At 43.2% G+C, this 21,188-nt stretch overlaps 1 protein-coding gene across 1 annotated transcript in view; it reads left to right on the top strand.

The window, feature by feature from the left end:
• Positions 1 to 21,188, top strand: part of LOC146809856 (cytosolic phospholipase A2 gamma-like) — a 1,073,925-nt gene that overhangs the window by 1,000,377 nt on the left and 52,360 nt on the right. The window lies entirely within an intron of this gene.

The raw sequence follows: 21,188 nt of genomic DNA, 5'->3' as shown, positions 1-21,188 counted from the left end.
GGCGGGGGACGGTCGATCACTTTAACCGGGTCATAGCACTTCTCGACGCCGCGCAGGTTGACTCCAGATTTCTGGGTCTCGTCCTGCTCGACGCCGAGAAGGCTTTTGACCGCGTGTCATGGAGTTTCTTATGGGAGGTTATGGTACGCTCAGGGTTTAACCCAGGCTTTCTTCGGGCTCTTCAAATTTTTTATCGGTCCCCTACCGCAAGGATATGTGCTATGGGTCTTAAATCGGAAGAGGTTCAGATCCATAGAGGGACCCGGCAAGGCTGCCCCTGTTCCCCTATTCTTTTTGCTTTTTATATTAATCCCTTCATTAGAATGCTCGATCTTAATTCACAAATTCCCCCCTATATTGCTCACGGCACGAAGTATAGTGTTCTCGCTTACGCGGATGATATAGCTGTCATCACGTCTGATTTAAATACTGCTATACCTACTATAGAGCAATTAGCGGACTGTTTTGGCAGATATTCTGGATATAAACTTAACAAAGCTAAGACCCAATGCTTATGTACGGACCAAACGGTAGCTTCTGATAGTAGGATCGTGGAAGAAGTGGTTTACTTGGGCATTAAAATCAGGCCTAAGTTGGAGGATCTTATCAATGTTAATTGGATTGATATACTAGATAAAACCAAACATGCACTGGAGTCATGGCAGAGTCTCCATTTAACTCTGGTTGGTAGAGCTAATTTACTTAAAATGATCATACTTCCCAGAGTACTCTATTTTTTTCGTGCTGTTCCCCTTTTGATACCTGGATGTCAGATTCGCCAATTACAATCGGTCTGTGAAAAATACCTCTGGGCCCCAGGGAAAATTCGTAGAGCTTCTCGCTTTATGACACTGCCACCTGCTCGTGGGGGGTGGGGTGTTCCGGATTTTGCTCTTTATCAGATCTCATGTTTACTTCTAAGGATGCGTATCCTCCTGACCGGAGAGGAATTGTCTAATGTGGCAGAAACACCGTCAATTTATCAAATTACGCTGGGCTCAATTGCAAAAAAATGTTTGATCTCTAATATTGATGGTAGCTATTATAAGCGTACCCGGTTTAAAACTATTATTTCGGCTTACAATGTGTGGAGATCTGTTCGTAAAATGTGTAACATACCCAAATTTCTGATATATACTCCCCTTAGGGCACCTTATCTACTACCGTCTATTTTTGGTGATTCAGTCGCACGAGGCTGGTACTCTAAGGGGAGTACATGTCTAGGTGATTTTGTTTCTGACAAGGGTGCTCTTCTTTCTTTTGATACATTAAGACAGCAATTTGATTTATCCAATACTCAATTCTTTAAATATTTACAGATACGCGATTTTCTTTCTAAACACACCACGTCCCTGTCTTCAATCCGTATCATAGATGTTATTAGATTGCAAGCACCTATCGGAATTATTTATAAGGAGCCTATAGCACATCGTAAAGATGATATCCACACAACTAACGCGAAATGGTCATCTCGGCTTCTATCCACATCTATTAATATACAAGAATCTATAAAAATGGCCCATATGGTGTTGTACTCTGCGTCATTGAAGGCTCAGTTATATAAAACTATTTTTAATTTATACCGCACTCCTGCGGTGATGATGAAATGGGGTAGCTCTTCTCTATACTCTAACTCCGGCGAATGTTTTCGCTGTAAAGCTAGTAAAGCTGACATAGTACATGTGTTTTATACTTGTCCCTCTTTAACACCTTTTTTTAATCAAATTTCCAGATTTTTGGGGTATGTGCTTGGTAAATCGGTATCACTGTCATCGAATTTAATCTTATTGGGTATTGGGGAAGAAGCTACCCAAGGACACCCCCTGTATGAGTTTCGTTTTTTTCTTTTCATTATAGCCGCTATGATACGTTTATCAATAGCAACAGCATGGTTACAACCACAACCCCCGAGCTTTGATAGATGGCGCTCTAAATTACTTAATATGTATAACCTGGAAACTAGTCTGTATATGTTGAAAAAACCACGTAAGAGACGATTTGGTCTTATTATTTGGCGCCCGCTAAAAGATTATTTTGATTTGTAAATAACGGTGTTTGGCTCCGCTATATATCATAACCATGTGTAACTATTTTTTTTCGGTTTTCATGATTGTTTGTTAATTGTTAATGTATGATTTTTGTGGAACAATAAAATAAAAAAAAAATAAAAAAAAAATATTTATCCACTCCGACCTTATTAATTAAATTGTGACAAGTCTTCTGCCCAAACAGATTTTCACATACTGTTCTTCTGTGGTATTATCTTAAGGAAAGGAAAAAGTATATTGTACAAATTTTTAAGAGCCATCACTTTGTTCAATGTAGGGTGGCACTATTGTTCTTAAAATCATCACCCGACCACTAAGTATGTTTCTCGCTAGCATCATTCCTCTGGGCTTGCATAACAAAAAAAATTCCTTGGGATTTATAACTTTTTATGGAATTTATTTCTTAATATATTGTACTATAATACATATTTGATCTGGCAGTTTTTAGAATCCATATACTGAAACTCTGCAGGCATTGTGTACCCTTTTTAATACTATTTTTATAAGAACCAAAATGAAATGAGTATTTTATTCCACCTATGAGAATTACTTTTTTACATTTACTGTTGTTTATGTGCTTTTATGATCTTAACAAATAATGATCGAATGAAGCTGTATTGATTGATTGATTGAAGAAGACCAAACCAGATGCAATCTTTAAAGAGTAGCGCTATTGACTATGCCGTGATGGAGGCTTCTGTATTAAAGGTCGGTGGACAGATTCAAAGGTTCGCTTGTCAGTGGCAACTGTTAACAACGATGAAAGGAAAAGGAAAGGATGAAAGAGGTTGTCTTCCGTTTAGGCCTTCTCCTGAATCTTTCCAAATGTCCACTGCCTCTCTGAAGGAATCTAATTTTTATTGGAACCCACTTGAGGACATATCTAAGGAGAGTTTTTCTCCCAGAGAAGAGGATTCTGAATTTGCAGTTGGCAGCGCGGGCTCTTCTCTCCAGGGATCAGGCTCCAGAAAAGCTTTGATAGGAATTTCAGGGGTACTTGGTGGCTACAGTACATACAGTCTAGTGGGTGAGGCTTCACCTGCGGCCTCTTCTGTGACATTTGAACAGTTATTGGTCATCAACACTTCATTCCTTGAAAAGTTGATTGCGCTATCACAGGAGGTCAGGTTCAAGTCACATTGGTGGTTGGACACAAAGACTCTAAAGAGGGAATACAGATGCACCTGGACCCTCAAGTAGTCCTTGCAAAAGGTGCCAGAAAACTTAGTTGGGGTGCTACACTGATGGACAGGTCTTGCCAATTCATGTTGTCTCTCCTGGAGAACTGCAGATTATGGAACTGGAGGGAGTTGAAGCTTTTCCATCACCAGTTGTTTTAGAAATATGTGCTGAAAGACAAACAACACAGCTCTTATATCACCCATCAGGGTAACACTTGTTCAAAATCCCTTAACGCAATAGCAGTCAATTGGACTCCTGGGCAGAGATCAATCTGTTCCATATGTCAGCAGTTCCCATCAATGGCACCAACAAGCTAAAAGCAGGCAGCCTCAGATGGAGGTTTCCACATTCGCAGGAATAGACATGATCCAGTTCAATGTTTCAGGAGATAAGCAGATGATTGGGGAAACCTTTTTGGATCTCTTTGCCACCAGGGACAATGCTCATTTTCACAGATTCTGCTCCAGGTTTCCGGAACAGGTAGTTTTGGGGGTGGACGCCTTGGAGATGGAGTGGATGAGACGTCTCCTCTATGCCATTAATTCAGAAAGTTCTCTCCAAGTTCCTGCAGGAGGGAGTGGACTTGATTCTTTTTGTCCCTTTTTGGTCGCAGAGGTCATGTAGTGTGGAAATGGGGTTAACAGCAGACATTGCTAAGTTAGCATGAGTAGTATACGCTTGGCTGCCATTCTGCCACCTTTGCACACGACACTATAGGGCTCTGTTCTCGTGAAATACTTTGCTGAAGCTGCTTCACATGAGAACTGTCTACCTTTCACATATCCAGCGGGGCACCGCGATCTCTCTCTGTACAGCCTGTTCAAAGTCGAATAACAATGTATGCTGTTGATTCACTTTGGTCAGTCCCACGCACATAGACATAACATGAAGCACAGCGGCCCAACTCAGGTGCTTTTAATATGGCATTACATGCATGAGAAGGCACTTGGAGGAAACCTTTCCAACAAAGAAGAGCTGTGCTGATCCTGAGATGTAAATCACTGCATCTGATCTCGTAGGTATGGGGTCTCGCTGACAAAGCCCAGAGGTCTTCTATAATTATTCTAAACTAGCTCATGAGCAGGGGGAGGGTAGTTGAAGAAGCTATAGTCCTGTTTCCAGTGTCATTATAATATGATTTCCTCTTTTGTGCTTTATGGAAAGTGTAACAATGCTAATTATATTGTTTTAATGCATTATGCTGCTAGTATTGGCTAGAGTATTGCAACTTAGAGCGTGTTAGTTAAAAATAAACACTTTAAACTATACAGTGTCTCTGTTTACTCAAAGTCAAAGTCAAAATACTTTATTCGGTTAAAAAAGAATAACCATAAAAGCAACAAAAATACAAATACAATTTAAAATAAAACAATATATAGTTATTGTTACAGGGGAGAAGTGCAGATGATTTCCATATGGACAATTCAATCAGTTAACAGTCCATTGATTTACGTAGTTTAAAAACATTTTAAAAAAATTCTGCCAGCGAGGCAACAATAAATACAGTGTCCATTCTTTGCAATTCTAAAAACGCTAGGCGGCATCTATTTAATTGAAACTCTTTAAGAATTGGGACAATAAATTTCTTACGAGGCAAGGTATAAAATCTGCAGAAAAATAACACATGGATATCAGATTGCAGGGATAATTCATCACATGGACATAAACAGAGTTCTTTTGACCAAGAATTCATTTGTGGGAAAGTTAATAATCTAAAAACTATATTAAATCTAAAACGTGTGAGACGAAATCTATCATGGGCTGCCATAGAGAGACATAAATATGGTTGTAAATTTAGACCACTTAATATCAGCTGGTGGGAACACACAGTCTTTTTCTTTCTTTCCTCACACAGTCTTTTTTCCCTGAGATGTTCCATACAGGATTTTTTCAATATTTTTCTAGAGATGTGTATTGACAGTGGATCCTCAAAATATTGTTCACAATCTATCTCTGTCAAAAAAGTCTTCACATAGTTTAACCATTTGAAAACTTTTACATTTTCCAGTTGTAACACATCCTGGATTATGGCTCGATTTACAACACATTCATTAACAGTCCAGACCCTGTGCCATAATAAAATGGGCTGAATTTTTATTATATCTGAAATATATGGCTGCCCTAACTCCTCATGGCAATTTAGGGTTGCAATACTATCAGGCACGGACAACAAGTACCGCATAAACCTATTTTCATTTATTTGGATAGTATCTATGTTAGCATACCCCCAGAGTCCTGCTCCATAGATGGCCACTGATATACACGTTGCATTATAAATAGTTAAAATTTCTCTAAAAGGCTTCTTTCCCATTTTCTGTATAAAACTCTTTAGGGCCATTATAGTCTTTGAGAACAAAAGAGTTCTTGCCCTAATCGCATTTGTCCACGTGCCAGTCTCATGAAATAAAATACCTAGATAAGAAAATGTAGGAGTGTTTTCTAGACTAGCATTATTTATTGAGATGGTTTTCATCCTTTTCTTAGTTCGTATTCCACAGTTCATGGTAAAAGTTTTGCTACAGTTAATTTTTAAATCTAAACTGTTCATGAATTTATTAAAGGATGTTATTAGATTTTGTAGGGCATTTGGTGTTCGTGCCATTAAAACGGCATCATCCGCATACAGTAGTGCGGGAATGCGCCTATTGCCAGCAACTGGCATGTCCCCGCACTCCTGCAATAGGTGATCTTCCAGCCCATTTATATAAATCAAAAACAGGAAGGGGGCCAGGACACATCCTTGGCGTACTCCGCGCCCTATCCCAAAGGATTTACTACATTCGCCTCCTTTTCCATAACGAACAGTTGCTGTAGCCCCAGAATACAGCTCCCTCAAAAAGGAGAGGATTGAGTCATCCACACCCATCCTTTGCATCACTTTCCATAATTTATTGTGGGACACGCAATCAAAAGCCGAAGTAAGATCGACAAAGACAAGATATAATCGCTCCTTCTTTATCGACGTATACTTCTGTTGCAGAAAAAATAAGTTTAAACATTGTTCTATAGTTCCTATGCCTCTTTGGAAACCAAACTGGAGATCGCTTATTATCCCATTTTCCTCCGCCCAGTTTTGTAATTTAGCTAAAATTACTCTGCCCAGGATTTTTATGGACGAATCAAGTAGGGATATTGGCCTATAGCAGGCACAGTTTTGTCTGTCTCCCTTTTTAAAAATGGGGACAATAATTGATGTAAACCATGACCGACTCAGGCCCTTCGCCAGAGCTGCGTTAAAAAGCTGTACCAGGATGGGACCCCAGATCTCACTGTTAGCTTTATACAGATCAGCTGGGATCCCATCTGGGCCCGATGCCTTTCCACCCTTTGTATCTTTTAAACTCAATAGAACCTCGGGCAATGTTACCACTATTTTTTCACATGTCCCCCATTTCTCCCATGGAACCTCCGGCCGTGAGGCTGGTATTTTTTGTGCCTCCAGCTCATTCTCACAAAAAGGGACATAGACCTCTTGCGAAGACGGCTCAAGACACATATAGAGGTTTGAAAAATGTGTGACCCAGTCCTCCTCATTAATTGCAATTTCTATACGTGCCTTAGTATTATCAAAAAGGAGCGGTGCATTTACCACCCCCCAAAATGCTGTTGTATCTTTAGCTTGTGAGGCATCGCATAGTTGTTCCCAGGCCATCCTCTTTATGTTTTTCTTTCTTTCTTTTAATGCATGATTGTAACGATTCCTTAGTTCTCTTATTTGAATGGGGTTTCGAGGTTCCAAATGGATAGCATGTTTGAGCTCAGTCAAGGCTCTGGTACACGCCTTATCAAACCATCTTCTGGCATTTTTTGTCCTATTTTTAAAAACCACCCTCAGACTCTCTTTGATTGTAGCTGCTATGATATTAAAATGTTCCATTATGTTTTCGTTCTTTGAATTTTCATCTAAACAAACTCTAAAGCTTTCTGAACAGCTATTAACTAGTTTAGCTAAGAATTCGTTCGGGACCACCTTACTCCACTTGAGGGAATACCCATTTTGTCTCCCCATCAGCACGTCTGGGGCTGCCTGTATCTGTAAACAATCATGTTGGCATGCTAAAAATGGGCTATCAATTTCGAGTACTTGTGGGTAATGATCACTCAGTGGTAATTGGCGATTCTTATAAGTAGCAGCCCTAAATCCAGAAGTATTTGAGCAGATAATAAAATCAATGATGGTTGATGCGCCCCTTCCAATAAAGGTCGGGGCAAACGATGTTGGGCACTCAGTTAATTCATTAGCATATCCCAAATCACAATTAAATAATATCTCATTTAATAAGTCCCCGGTTAGAGTATGGTCAAAGTGTGTAAGATTAATGTCTTGCTCTAACATTAATCCACAAGTTCCTTTTTGACCCATTTTGCAAAGATGACAATTAAAATCCCCCCCCCCATAAAATCATTACTTCCCTCATCTTGCTAACTATCTCCCCTTGTAGATCCTCATTTAGCCTTTTCATAGTATTCTGAATAGCGGTACACGGGATGTTATTATAAAAATTAACTACCACAAGACTGATCCCAGTTTTGGTATCTATCACCAATTTATGATAGTAACTACTATTATAATCAAAATGTACCCTCTCATATGATAATGAATTTGAGAGATACGTGACTATACCACCTTTGGGTCTCCCATATGTCCCTCCTACTGCAGGAGTACAATAAGTTTTGTAGCCAGTTAAATGTATAGGATCTATTGTCCAGGTTTCTTGCAGGGCCAAAATATCCACACCGTCCGTGGCCGTTTTCCATAAGGGATTAGAGATTTTGTGTTTTAATCCTGCCACGTTCCAAAACATCACCTTACAGTTTCTATTTTCGGTGGATAATATTACCTCGTCTGTAACAACCTGACCTATATCAATCTTATCTATCTCAACTATAGGATCGGTCATGTTTCCTTTTGGCTTTGGGACGAAGTTTAAACTATTGTCAAGTGGTAATTTCTTTTTACCTTTTACACACTCTTGCCCCGACAATCTGGCTTTATTATTAAATTCTTTGATTTCTGACGAAGTCCTATTGCACAAACTTATACTGATCTTATCAAGATTTTCGTTGGAGGGGCCAGGGGCTGGTGGATTTGGGGTAGTAATTGCAGTCGGTAACAGAACAGGAAATTTCTCACACCCTGAAAGTCAGTCGACCATATCTAGTGGACTGAATCTGTTATAGCAGGGGATGGCAAATGGAACAGACTGTGTGCCTGGCCAATTTCCCCAAAGTTGCGGGCCACCCTTTTGATTTCTCCCGAACCTTCGCTGTATTAAAGTCCAGTGGTCATCTTCCCTCCATCCTTGTCTGTACAAGTTTAAATCCCCATACAAATTATTTCTCCGTCCTTCCCTAGCACAATTTTCATTTCTAGTCCAACTCCATCTATCATCTAATTGTTCATTTGGAGTATAGAAATAGAATAGAGGTCTAGCTGTAATTTGTACATCTTGATTTATAGGATTCCCCTGGCAGATATAATCTACCGTTTGCGGGTTTTCAAAAGTTATAACCACGCAGTCACCTTGTAGTTTCTTTCTCTTGCTGCCCACCCATGATGCCCTTCGAACCATCAAGATTCTACTGGCCAAAACTGAGGGTATAGGATAATTAGAGTTTAGCCAGTGAATCACCTTGTTTCTTAATGCTTCAAAGGGCTCCATAGTATCGGGTACCAATTCAGGGACCCCAGTTAATACTACCACATAGGGGCAGGCATCCGGGGGCAAATCTATGCTTCTGCTCTTTTCAATTTTTTCCTGTTGCAGTTTATCTTGATTAGGAATAGGAGCAGCAGACGTAGGTATGGTGGGTACAGTCACTTCGGGTGCCATTAATAGCCCAGGAGTCCTTATACTCACTACTGATTTATTTGCATTTCGGATGGACTCTGGCAAAGGGATTGTGGAAGTTATTTTCTTCCCTTTCGGCAAGTTTTCTTTTAAGACCACCGGTTTGTCCACCGATATAATTTCATTATTTGGCGCTTTTTTCTGGGTGTCCAGCTGTGTTTTTATATCCTTTTGGAGTATTTGGAGTAGGTGCTCTATGCCTTGGAGCCTTTCTTGTATGGGGGCAAATAAAGATTTAATTAGTGTTGACAAGGTATATATCATAGAATTTTCCCTGTCTTCATAACCATCTAGACTACTCACTATATTACTCTCATCAAGGATATCAATTAAAGACTCATCTGGTAAAGTAGCGTCCATCATATGTAAAGACAATTTCCTATAATTGGGAACTTCAAGTTCTGATTCCTGATTTATCCCATCTTTGTTTACCACAGACTCTTTAAAAACACCCTTCTTAACAATTTTAGCCTTAACCTTCTTACAAGTTAACCTTTTATTTTTTGCACACTTTTTTGGAAATGCCCCCTGCCTATTTCCTTTTAATTTTCGAGTTACAGTATCATCCTGAGTATCTAAATGAACCCCAGTCAGAGTTTCTACCACAGGGTTTAATAATTCTAATCCCGTGCTGATTGGGTTTTGTGATACCAGGTCAATTGTGGCACTGTTATGTATCTGTGCGTGTGTTTGTAATAAGGGAGGTTCAGGCACGGTTTTATCAGGACTGCGAGCCGCAGCAATATTGCCTATCGATGATCTCTTGGCAAAGGCTAGATCTTGGGATACCCTTCTCTCCATTAATACTATCCCTTGATCTATTAGACTATTGGTGCGTACAATGAAATCATCTAAAGTACCAGTCAGCTTATTTCCTGCAGTTACGACTTTACTTCTAGTTTCCCGCATATTCATATTTACAACCAACAATATAAACAGTAGGATGATCCTGTCTAATGTTGAATTGACTAAAATAACCTATATTTCCAGTAACGCTAAATCGGGATCACAGTTAGCATGTGTTTAACTTATATATTTTAAGGTGACAAAGAATCAGTAGGGCTATAGAACGATATTTGCGTGAAACCCTAAACATTATATCCTCAGCGATAAATCGGATAATATGTTTCGAATACAGGCCTTACTTATTGGGCCGTCCCGTGCCTCTTTGTGCCTCTGAGGGCCTCAGAGGGCCCGCCCTTTGCCCGGGCTTAGCCCGGCGCTGCCCGCGCGCTTCCCGCGACGCGGGGACTGAGCTGCAATTTGTAGCGCCACCAGGTGCGTTGGGTGTCACGTCGGGTTCCGCCTTTAGCGCTAGGCACCCTGGGAGATAGAGTCTTCCACCACACAGCGGCCGCGAAGCTGGCGAGTGCGGCGGCGGGAGGAAGACAAGGTGCTTCAAACAGGTACAGGCACTGATTGTATGCCCCAAACGAAGTTCTCTCCGGCCACAAGCTAATAAGGGCGCCCGCTCCACCGGGACTGAGCTGCAATTTGTAGCTCCACCAGGTGCGTTGGGTGTCACGTCGGGTTCTGCCTTTAGCGCTAGGCACCCTGGGAGATAGAGTCTTCCACCACACAGCGGCCGCGAAGCTGGCGAGTGCGGCGGCGGGAGGAAGACAAGGTGCTTCAAACAGGTACAGGCACTGATTGTATGCCCCAAACGAAGTTCTCTCCGGCCACAAGCTAATAAGGGCGCCCGCTCCACCGGGACTGAGCTGCAATTTGTAGCGCCACCAGGTGCGTTGGGTGTCACGTCGGGTTCCGCCTTTAGCGCTAGGCACCCTGGGAGATAGAGTCTTCCACCACACAGCGGCCGCGAAGCTGGCGAGTGCGGCGGCGGGAGGAAGACAAGGTGCTTCAAACAGGTACAGGCACTGATTGTATGCCCCAAACGAAGTTCTCTCCGGCCACAAGCTAATAAGGGCGCCCGCTCCACCGGGACTGAGCTGCAATTTGTAGCGCCACCAGGTGCGTTGGGTGTCACGTCGGGTTCCGCCTTTAGCGCTAGGCACCCTGGGAGATAGAGTCTTCCACCACACAGCGGCCGCGAAGCTGGCGAGTGCGGCGGCGGGAGGAAGACAAGGTGCTTCAAACAGGTACAGGCACTGATTGTATGCCCCAAACGAAGTTCTCTCCGGCCACAAGCTAATAAGGGCGCCCGCTCCACCGGGACTGAGCTGCAATTTGTAGCGCCACCAGGTGCGTTGGGTGTCACGTCGGGTTCCGCCTTTAGCGCTAGGCACCCTGGGAGATAGAGTCTTCCACCACACAGCGGCCGCGAAGCTGGCGAGTGCGGCGGCGGGAGGAAGACAAGGTGCTTCAAACAGGTACAGGCACTGATTGTATGCCCCAAACGAAGTTCTCTCCGGCCACAAGCTAATAAGGGCGCCCGCTCCACCGGGACTGAGCTGCAATTTGTAGCGCCACCAGGTGCGTTGGGTGTCACGTCGGGTTCCGCCTTTAGCGCTAGGCACCCTGGGAGATAGAGTCTTCCACCACACAGCGGCCGCGAAGCTGGCGAGTGCGGCGGCGGGAGGAAGACAAGGTGCTTCAAACAGGTACAGGCACTGATTGTATGCCCCAAACGAAGTTCTCTCCGACCACAAGCTAATAAGTGTCTCTGTTTACTCACGTTGTGGACAAGTATGAGTGTGAATGAAAGAGTGTTCTTGTTTCCCACTATTCCTGATAGTTTACTAAGTCACATGTTCTAGGTTGTCTAATCCTTGGTAGCTTCGCAGTAGTACGGAGAACAAATGAGAGACTAAAGCTAGTCGGATTGAGGTTCAGGGTACTGAGGTGGCTTTTTTGGTACACAACAATATACTGAGGTCCTTGTTTCCTGCGCATAGTTCTGTGCATGAGCAGAATCCCTGCAACAGTCATGGCTTCTGCTTCTGAAGTCCCTGACCCTTCTAACTCCTTGGGAACTGCTGAAGTCTCTGTCTCCCCTAAGAACTTCGGCCTGGAACTTCTGTCTCCAACTCACTCCACCTTCTTGGTAAAATCTTTGAAGTCTAGCTGTTCATAAGGATTTTGGTGATAAGAACTGTAAAGAATCCTCTTTCTCCCACTTCGGATCTTCCTACTGTTTTACAGACTTCACAGTTTCAGTCTTTTTAGCCTATAGATAGGGTTTACCTAAAATGTATTTTCTATAAGCTTCTTTTCCTAGTTGCTATCAACTCGGCAAGATGAATTGGAGAGCTGGGATCCTTAAAATGCTTAACTCCTTTTATTAAATTTTTGGAAGAATGGGTCAATTTAAGACCTGACCATACTTTTTTTGCTGAAGGTGAACTCTGTTTTTTATAGGTACCAGGAAAGAATTCTTCCTTCTTCTATCCTTCTTCCTCTTCTCCCAAGGACCATTTGTTAGGTGTAAATGATGTTAAAAGAGCCCTTTCAATTTATGGTACGAGGTATCAGCAGTTCCGGAAGTCTGACTCCTTGTTTGTGACTGTTGGAGAGTCAGGAAAAGTGCCCTATGACTCCAAGGTGATGAACTAAGTCTACCATTGTGCTGGCTTTGCAAGGCATTTCAAGAAATCTTCCAGTCCAGAGCAGATCTGTGAAACGAATGGTCCCCTCCTGGGTGGAGTTCCAGTGAGTATCAATCCAGGAAATTTGCAGGGCAGCTACATGGTCCTCAGAGCATACATTTGTCAAACAGTATTGCCTTATTACTGTTTATAGTTCACAATTGACTTCGGGTACAGGTGTTTGGAACTCTGCTTAATCAATTACCATGTAATCATTCAGTTTTGTTTCAGATATTTTCATGCATTAAACCAGAGGTGTTGCATGAATACTGTGATTAATTCAGTTATTTCCTTAGAGATCATCAGAGCCATTTTTGGCTTTGGTATACTTCATTTTGTGATGACTGGGATGAGGGACCTAGGGGTAATGCCCCGGTTACTTACCAGTAATGTTCAATACTCTTAGTCCATCTTGTCCTCAACACAGACATTACATTCCCGCCCACTCTCCCGCCTGTCATACCTTTGACGAAGACTTGAATTTGTACAGTTGGAGCCAGGAGTGCCAGCCTCCTTTAAGACACCCAGATTGGATGGGTGAGGCTAGCCTTCAAGGATCTTACTGTTCTTTGTTCCTGTCGTGAGTTGAAATCACCTCACTTTGTGATGAATGTGACGAGTACGAGATGGACTAAGGGTAATGAAGTTTACTAGTAAGTAATTGGGGCATTATTAGCATAGAGGAGACTGTTTCTCCATATAATCCCCTCAAGTAGATTTCAAACGAGTAGTAACTCAAATGAGCTCAACTTTTGATGTTGTTAGACTTTAAAGGAGCTAAACTCTTGCTTAAGATTTCATGTAAAACATGTTTTTTCCTGCTTGTGCAGTGTTCTATATGTTGATATGATCCTAGAGTTGGGCAATCTTTATTAATCTTGAATGCCATCATGCATAATGTTGGATGTTATATATTTAAGACATTCTGGATGGTTTGACATCCAAAGGATGCAATTTGTGTCAAACGTCTCATATTGAGAATTTGTGAGTATTCTAAAGTGCAATAATAACTTGAATGCGCACATGCTTTTACATATCTCTAACAATCTGCTTCTGGATACCTACTTAGCCTTGTGCCACTGCCGTTCAGTCCCTCTGCTTCAACTTGTTAGTTATGCAAATTTCATTGGAAGCACTTTCCACAGCATCTGCAATATGAAGCTTTTCTGCTCACCACTCCTGCTGACTAGAATCCGATCATAGAAATCTGATGGAACCTGATTCAGGTGCATCCCTTTACTGCCATCTAAGGCTCAATATTTTTCTTGTGGTATCATAGATTTTTCTCATGGATCCTCTGTCTGTATACTGGAGACCAAAATAGTTTCTCATAAAAATGAGTAGGTTTTGCATTATGTCTGTGTGAATTTGTCAGTACAAATGTATTCAGAAGCAAAGTTGGAAATGATGAACATGAGGCAACCAAAATCCAGTAACTGTTTTTCCCTGTCAGAATATTATAATGAGTGAACTTATGAAAAATCTGGATTCCGTCAATGAATGGCATGTCTCACCATAAACCAACACTAATAATTTCATTTTTCTCTTGTATTAATCCTCTTATAGACAAAGAAAAACTGAGTACTAATGAAATCAATCAATCAATCAATCAGTAGATTTCTAGACCACTTCTTGTCATCTGTGATGGTGTCTAGGTGCTAGCAGGCTCCAGTTGGTTAGCCAAATAGCCATGTCTGAAGGGACCTTTGGAACTCTGGAAGCACTGGGGTCCATAGATGAAAGAGTAGCTCATTTCATGCCTTAGCAGTTAGGTAGGAGAAGGCATGACCTCTGCATCTGCTATGCCAGATGCATGGATGAGGGATAGGGTAAGGGACGGGGAGCAGAGCAGTGGTGTCTTAGGGCTTGTATTCATGGGTCAGGAGCTTGAATTGGCATCTTTTCTGTACAGGAAGCCAGTAGAATTCCCTGAGGTAGGGGGTACAGTGAGTTAGTCTAGGGAGATCCAGGACCAGTCTGGCTTCGGCGTTCTGTATGGTATGTAGTTGTCAGAGGAGGTGAGATGCGATCCCTGCGTAGAGAGGGTTGGTTTAGTCTAGTTGGCTGGAGATGAGGGCCTGGGTGATGGTGCGTCTTGACCTTTGGGGTAACCATTTGAACATCTTAAGTAGCATGCACAGAATGAAGAGGCAGCAGGAGGATACGGAGTTGACCTGAGTTGTCATGGTTAGCTTGTTGTCCAGAATGATTCCTAGGTTCCTAGCATGGTCAGTGGGGGTAGGAGTGGGTAATGAAACAATATCTTCATTCGTTATCAACCAAAGACAATTGCATACACTAAAACTGCAATATCCACACTTTCTCTCCTGTTTCCTAGTTTCTTTTGCTCTTTGTTCATGAGCTAGCTTTGATGAATAAAACCATCACAAATCACTGGAATTTTTCAAGGGGACACATAGACAAATGTTTCCCATTTTGGTAGCTCAAGTTCACCTAGGACATTTTATTGTCAAACTCCTAATTAGATTTAATAATGCCTCACAATCCCGTAGGGTGATTTAGCGTTTGAAAGAGGGGGAGGAATGATGAAATCAGCAGTCCTCTTGTCTCACCAAACTCCTGGCTCCCCTACCTCATTTAGAATCGGTGGTACGCTCTTTTGCTGCTGCTGGAGTAGATGCCCACTCTGCTGACAAACCTTTAACCTGGCAGTAAATCCAACAAAGGACCAGCATTTCACAGTGACTATTGCCCCATTCTGTTTGGAACGTTGCATTTGTCACGGATTTTCCTTGCCTCCATCAACCATGTAAAGCTTGGTCACCTCAAGTAGAGAAAACAAACAAAACCCTATTGTGCAGCAAAGAAACGTTCCTGCAAACCAGGCTATTGAAAAAAATGCCTGACACGGTCAAAAAACAGGGTAACCACTCAGAATTCTCTTCTGGCTTTAGTACATCTGCTACCATGGGCAATGCACTAATGACATTAAGAAGCCTGCCAGGCAGGTAGAGATTTCTAACTACTGTGGACCGTCATCCTCCAGGGGAACAGAGACCAGAGCCGCCACCGACCTGGAGGCTACGATACACCCTCCTTCCAAAAAATGAATCATTAACTATTAGTTAGTTATTAGTATGTCAGAAGCTCCTTCTCCCTTTGTTTCTTTAAATTGGCAATCTCATGAATTGCCTGTAGAAAACACAATGTGGGCCACACATGGTTAAATAGTATCAGCGGCACAAAATTACTATAAATTAAAATGAGGGACGATATAAATGGCCATTAAAGACAGGAAAAGTAATTAGGAGTGTGCTAAATTTGAGTATGTTGCTTTAGTGAAATTATGTGAAATTGTGGCCAAATTACACGTATTTATGTGAAACAGAGTTTTATCATTTTGTGCTATATGTTAATGTAAAATGCATTATTGAGTCAATGTTTGATGTGAGGATGCATTTTACACACAAAAAAGTGAAATAAATTAAATCTAACAAACAACCGTCGCTTTCTGGTGTTCCAGTGCATTCACAATAAATATTTATAGTGAATGGTTTGTTCTTTGTAAACTTTTACATTGATTGACATGTAATTAAGCCCACTGGCATAATGCTGTAATGTCACGAATTAGTCATAGAAGCGTAGTGTCTTATTCTCTAAATTATGCAAATTGCACCGGCATAATTTAAGTGATGCCCAGGACTTAATGGCATGCAATAGATAGAAATTGCTGTTTAACTGCCTGAACATAATTAATTGAAAATATAATAATGCCAAAATTCTTAATGTAACTGTAAATTATTGACTACGCCTTTTATACTATATGCTACATCATCCTCTTACAACGTTTGTATGCCGTTGGGTTAAGATTCAGTGCCATAGACTGGGGGGCTTTCTTCTGATTTGGTCGATCACAGACTATTACTATCCTTACTTTTCAAACTCTTTTTACATTCTTGCTTGCACTGCTTCATGGAGCTTCTCTTTAAGCCTCATTATTTTCAATATCTTTGCCAGTTACATTGTATCACTGATGCAAATTTTTAGGGTTACTTTTTTCTGCTGACGGATTTCCGTGGAGTTGCATATAGCTAAAGCACTGAATGGAGCTCATCCTCCTTGTAGGATATCTAAGAGCTGATTTATAGTTAGGCGGAAAGTGTACTTAATTGCAACAGTGATGGAGAACCCACTCTGCCTGATTTAGGGCTGGTAGGACCAACAGTATGTCCATGACTGAGTCTTCTCAGGCTCAGTTACCAAAATACTCGGATGGCCCAACAGAGACCGTGGTAATCAGTCTGCCCAATTTAGAGTACATGGTCAGATAGCTTTTATTTGCTGCCCATCATCTGCAGGGACAAAATCTTTACATTTCACATTTTTCCAAAGTTTTTGAAAAATGTAAAACTTTTGAAAAGTTTGATGGCCACGAGTCATGTTTGATGGAGCAACCGTCAAACTTTTTCAACATTGACAGGCATGATGGCTGGTACTGACAACGCATCGCGCTGCTGTTGGGGTGTGCCTACTAAAGAACTCTGCGCCCAAGGACCCAGCGCCGACCGGATTGCTTGCCCCTCCCCCAGGTGAACGGGGGCTACAAACACCTCTCGAGCTTCCCGCTTCGCGGGAAACGCATCACGGTAAATGCATTGCGCTGCTGTTGGGGTGTGCCTACTAAAGAACTCTGCACCCAAGGACCCAGCGCCGACCGGATTGCTTGCCCCTCCCCCAGGTGAACGGGGGGTACAAACACCTCTCGCTCTTTCTACTTCACGGGAAACGCATCACGCTGCTGTTGGGGTGTGCCTTCTAAAGAACTCTGCGCCCAAGGACCCAGCGCCGACCGGATTGCTTGACCCTCCCTCAGGTGAACGGGGGCTACGAACACCTCTCGCGCTTCGTGGGAAACGCATCGCGCTGCTGTTGGGGTGTGCCTACTAAAGAACTCTGCGCCCAAGGACCCAGCGCCGACCGGATTGCTTGCCCCTCCCCCAGATGAACGGAAGTACTTAATTGACCGGTTCCTCCCGCCGCGCGGGCGGGCGCCGGGCTAAGCTCGGGCAAAGGGCGGGCAGTCTGTGGCTGTCAGGGGCCAGAAGAGGCCGGGCCGGGCCTACTCCCAAGGCCGGACAACACAGGGATTGAGGTGGTCGAATAGGACATATGAACTCTGGTAACGTTTTAACTAGTCAGACAATAACTACTTCTGTGACAACTCCTAATTGTTGACTCATAGTACGTTTACATGCTTTTCTCATCAGGATTTTAAGTAGTTTTAAATCACATTTTGTGGTACTTTTTCTTTTTCTACATTTGGTGTGAAACTTTTGATCGGAATTATGGGCAAAACCATTCCCCCAACCACACGTCCTATCACACGCCAAACAGCCGTCTCAATAACACCACTCCCAAGCCTAACTGCAATAGACAAAATGCTTCAAAAGACTATAGGGGTGGTAGCTTTGGCGATAGAAAACACTGAAAGGCATCTATCGTTGACACCTACTATACTACCTAATACGCCACCTGGGAATGTTTCTTTAGCCACAGCTTACTCTCCTGATTCGCTGTTAGCAACCTCCTTTGCGGACCTTCCGTGCGCTCAGGTAGAGTCAGAGGTAGGCTCTAGTAGTAATCTTCCTCCCCCTCTGGCTCGTCAGGTAGTTAACAAGCCATCCAAGAACTGCCCTAGAAAAAAGAAGCCTAAACCACAAAAAAAGCCACTAGGCCCACTACACCTGCCTCTGACACTCCACAGTCAGATGCAGGGCCCTCTTTTTCCACTTTAGCTCCTCCTCTGTGAGATACCCACTTAATAATTGATTTGCAAGCTCATATGGAACAACTTATCAAATCTCAGTTTAAAACCCTGATGAGTAGAATTGATAAAGTTGTGTCCATGATCAATACAAAAAGTGGTGTAACCCCCCAGCCAACATCGCCAATAGGGAATATTTCCCCTACTCCGGACGTAGGCAATGCTAAACAGACAATGCAAGACCGAAGTCAAGGTGTAGGACCCCGACCAGATAAACGGGAACCAGGGCCAGGTCCATCGTCTATGACCAATTGTCCTACTGGACCTATCAATTTCTGCCCCGCTATTCTCCCAAGCGGACACTCAAGCATAGCTGGCCTTTGCACCAGCATTCCGACATCAACCTCAACGGGGATGAATAAACAGCTGCCAATTCGAGTAATGGTACCTAATAAGTCTACACCTAAACCGCCAGTCAATACCCCCAAACAATCACTAGCCTCCATCCAGCTACCCCCAGAGGCCTCACCCTATGAGGTGGTACTATCTGGAGTTCCGCCATTGGTAGAAGAGCGAGGCGAAACGTTCACCGAGCTAAAGAATAAAATCATATTCTGGTTGAACAAATGCAGGCCATTAACGAATTCAGGTCAAGGGGAAATACTATTTGCCAGAAGAGTTAGTTGGATAGGGAATAATACTAAAGATATTGGTGGGGATTGTGTGATCATTCATTTTAGAGATCCTGGCGTGGTTAATCATATACTAGAATGAGGCGGACCCTGTCATCAAGGCCCGATTACCCCCTTTCACTTAGGGTATTTTTACCCACAGGAAAGGTTCCCTGGTGGTTTTGGAGCATCCTACTATCATAAGGACGGTGAGAGGTCTAAATATAATATACCTGTGGAAAATAGATTTAGTGCTTTGAATAATGCGGAATGACTAGCCTCCTCCCCTAGGCACAATGATATAGATCGTATTCCAGCTGAGTGCCCGGAGGCGAAGGCGGGTGAGAGGCAAGGGGAGGAGCTCCCTCAGACCGCAGGGGGGGCAGTAATAGTGGATCCACTGCCACCTCTACTAATTGTAAATCTCAAAGCTTGCGGCCAAGGAGATGGAGGCGGGACAACCATTCAAGAAGGAATCCCTTGTATTTGTTTGCCACTGCCCGCCATAGCCAATTCCACAAGGCCCCAGCTACGTAGCTCATTTATAAGGTCTTGGAATGTAGCGGGGTTAGGCTCTAAGTTATCGAACCCAGATTGGGGGGAGTTGGTGGACCAATATGACGTGTGTCTGTTCCAAGAGACCTGGATGACATCCGGTCCCCTCAGGGTGAGCTATGCATGCTATCACATCCCAGCTGCACAGGGATTGAGGGGTAGACCATCGGGGGGTTTGTGCACATGGGTAGCTACTCATCTGGGGTGTTCAGTGACAGTGATCGATACACACTCCCCGGATCTTTTGTGCATTGCCCTTAAATATCTGGAGGGCACATCAGCAGTAATATTCAACATCTACCTGCGCCCCACTCCCCACTCCAGGGGGTCTCCCCTGATTGAGGCTATTGACGAACTCCTCGCACTGTACCACGCTCTTACACATAGAATATAGGGCGGTGACTTTAATTGTCATTTTGAACCATTGGTGGGGATCCCGTCTGTAACTGCAGAGGAGGATTCTATCTAGCATATTCAGGAGTGCTTACAGTATCCAGCTAAGCGCCTGACTCCATTGGCGCTGCAGATAAATACGTTTTTAGTCTCCCATTCCCTTAGAGCTTGCAATGGCAGACTTTCTGCCGACTCCCCAGGGAAGCCCACTTATAATACAGCGGGGAAAACTACGACCATTGACTATATTATGGTCAATGTTGAATTGTGGTCCCAAATTAAGACCTTCACTGTAATTGAGAGAGTGGATAGTGATCACAATCTCCTGTCTCTAGAATTTCATTCAGCATTGGGCAGTAAACTTGGAGTGGGGGAGCACGATCCTTACCCAAACCCCAATTTAATCACTGTGGCAGGAGGCAGACGTATTAAATGGGCTAAGTTTGCACTGGCATCGGATAAAGTATCTAATCTCTACCAACTAGTTGCCTCGTTCTTTGCAGAGGCTTTCCTTTTGCCGGTCACTTATGATTGCTCCTACTTTCAGGCGTTTGAGCTCATCCACTCTAATTTATTATCCTCCCTAGCTGATTATTTCTATACCCCAGCTCACGGGAGGGTCCGGCCAAGAATCCAGGAGCAGTGGTTTAACAAATCCTGTAGGGAGGCAAAACGCGCCCTTGTTAGGGAGGTTAAAACTGGCTCAGTTGAGAGTATAAGAGGGGCCAGACTCGCTTATAAAAGTATTACAGTGGAGTCCAAATGAGAATGGGAGGCCCGTAGATGGGATAACATAAAAGACGCCCTTGATGGACGTGATGTCAGGGCATTTTGGAACCTGGTTAGATCAGGTTCGTCCGAGGGGTCGAGTGCTATAACACCTAATTTGAGTGAAGATGTGTGGATAGCGCACTTTAAACCCCTCTTCGCGCATACTAATACTGTGACCTCAACAGACTGAGTCATACCTGCTCCAGACACAAAGGTCACTACTGACCCGGACTACTATCCAGTAACCCTGCAGGAAACTCAGGGAGCCCTTAAAAGTCTGCCCACAGGGAAAGCCACCGGACTGGACCGCATACCGGGAGGCCCGTTTCTGAGTGAGCAGAAGGTTTGGGTCCCTTACATGTGCCTATATTTTAACGCCATACTCCTGGGTATGGAAATTCCTCTAACTTGGCTGGTCGCGGAGATTATTCCCATCCATAAAAAGG

The sequence above is a fragment of the Triturus cristatus genome, chromosome 7, assembly GCF_964204655.1.
Source record: "Triturus cristatus chromosome 7, aTriCri1.1, whole genome shotgun sequence".
NCBI lineage: Eukaryota > Metazoa > Chordata > Amphibia > Caudata > Salamandridae > Triturus > Triturus cristatus.
The sequence above is the reverse complement of the archived record's forward strand: the minus strand, read 5'-3'. Positions and strand labels throughout refer to the sequence as shown.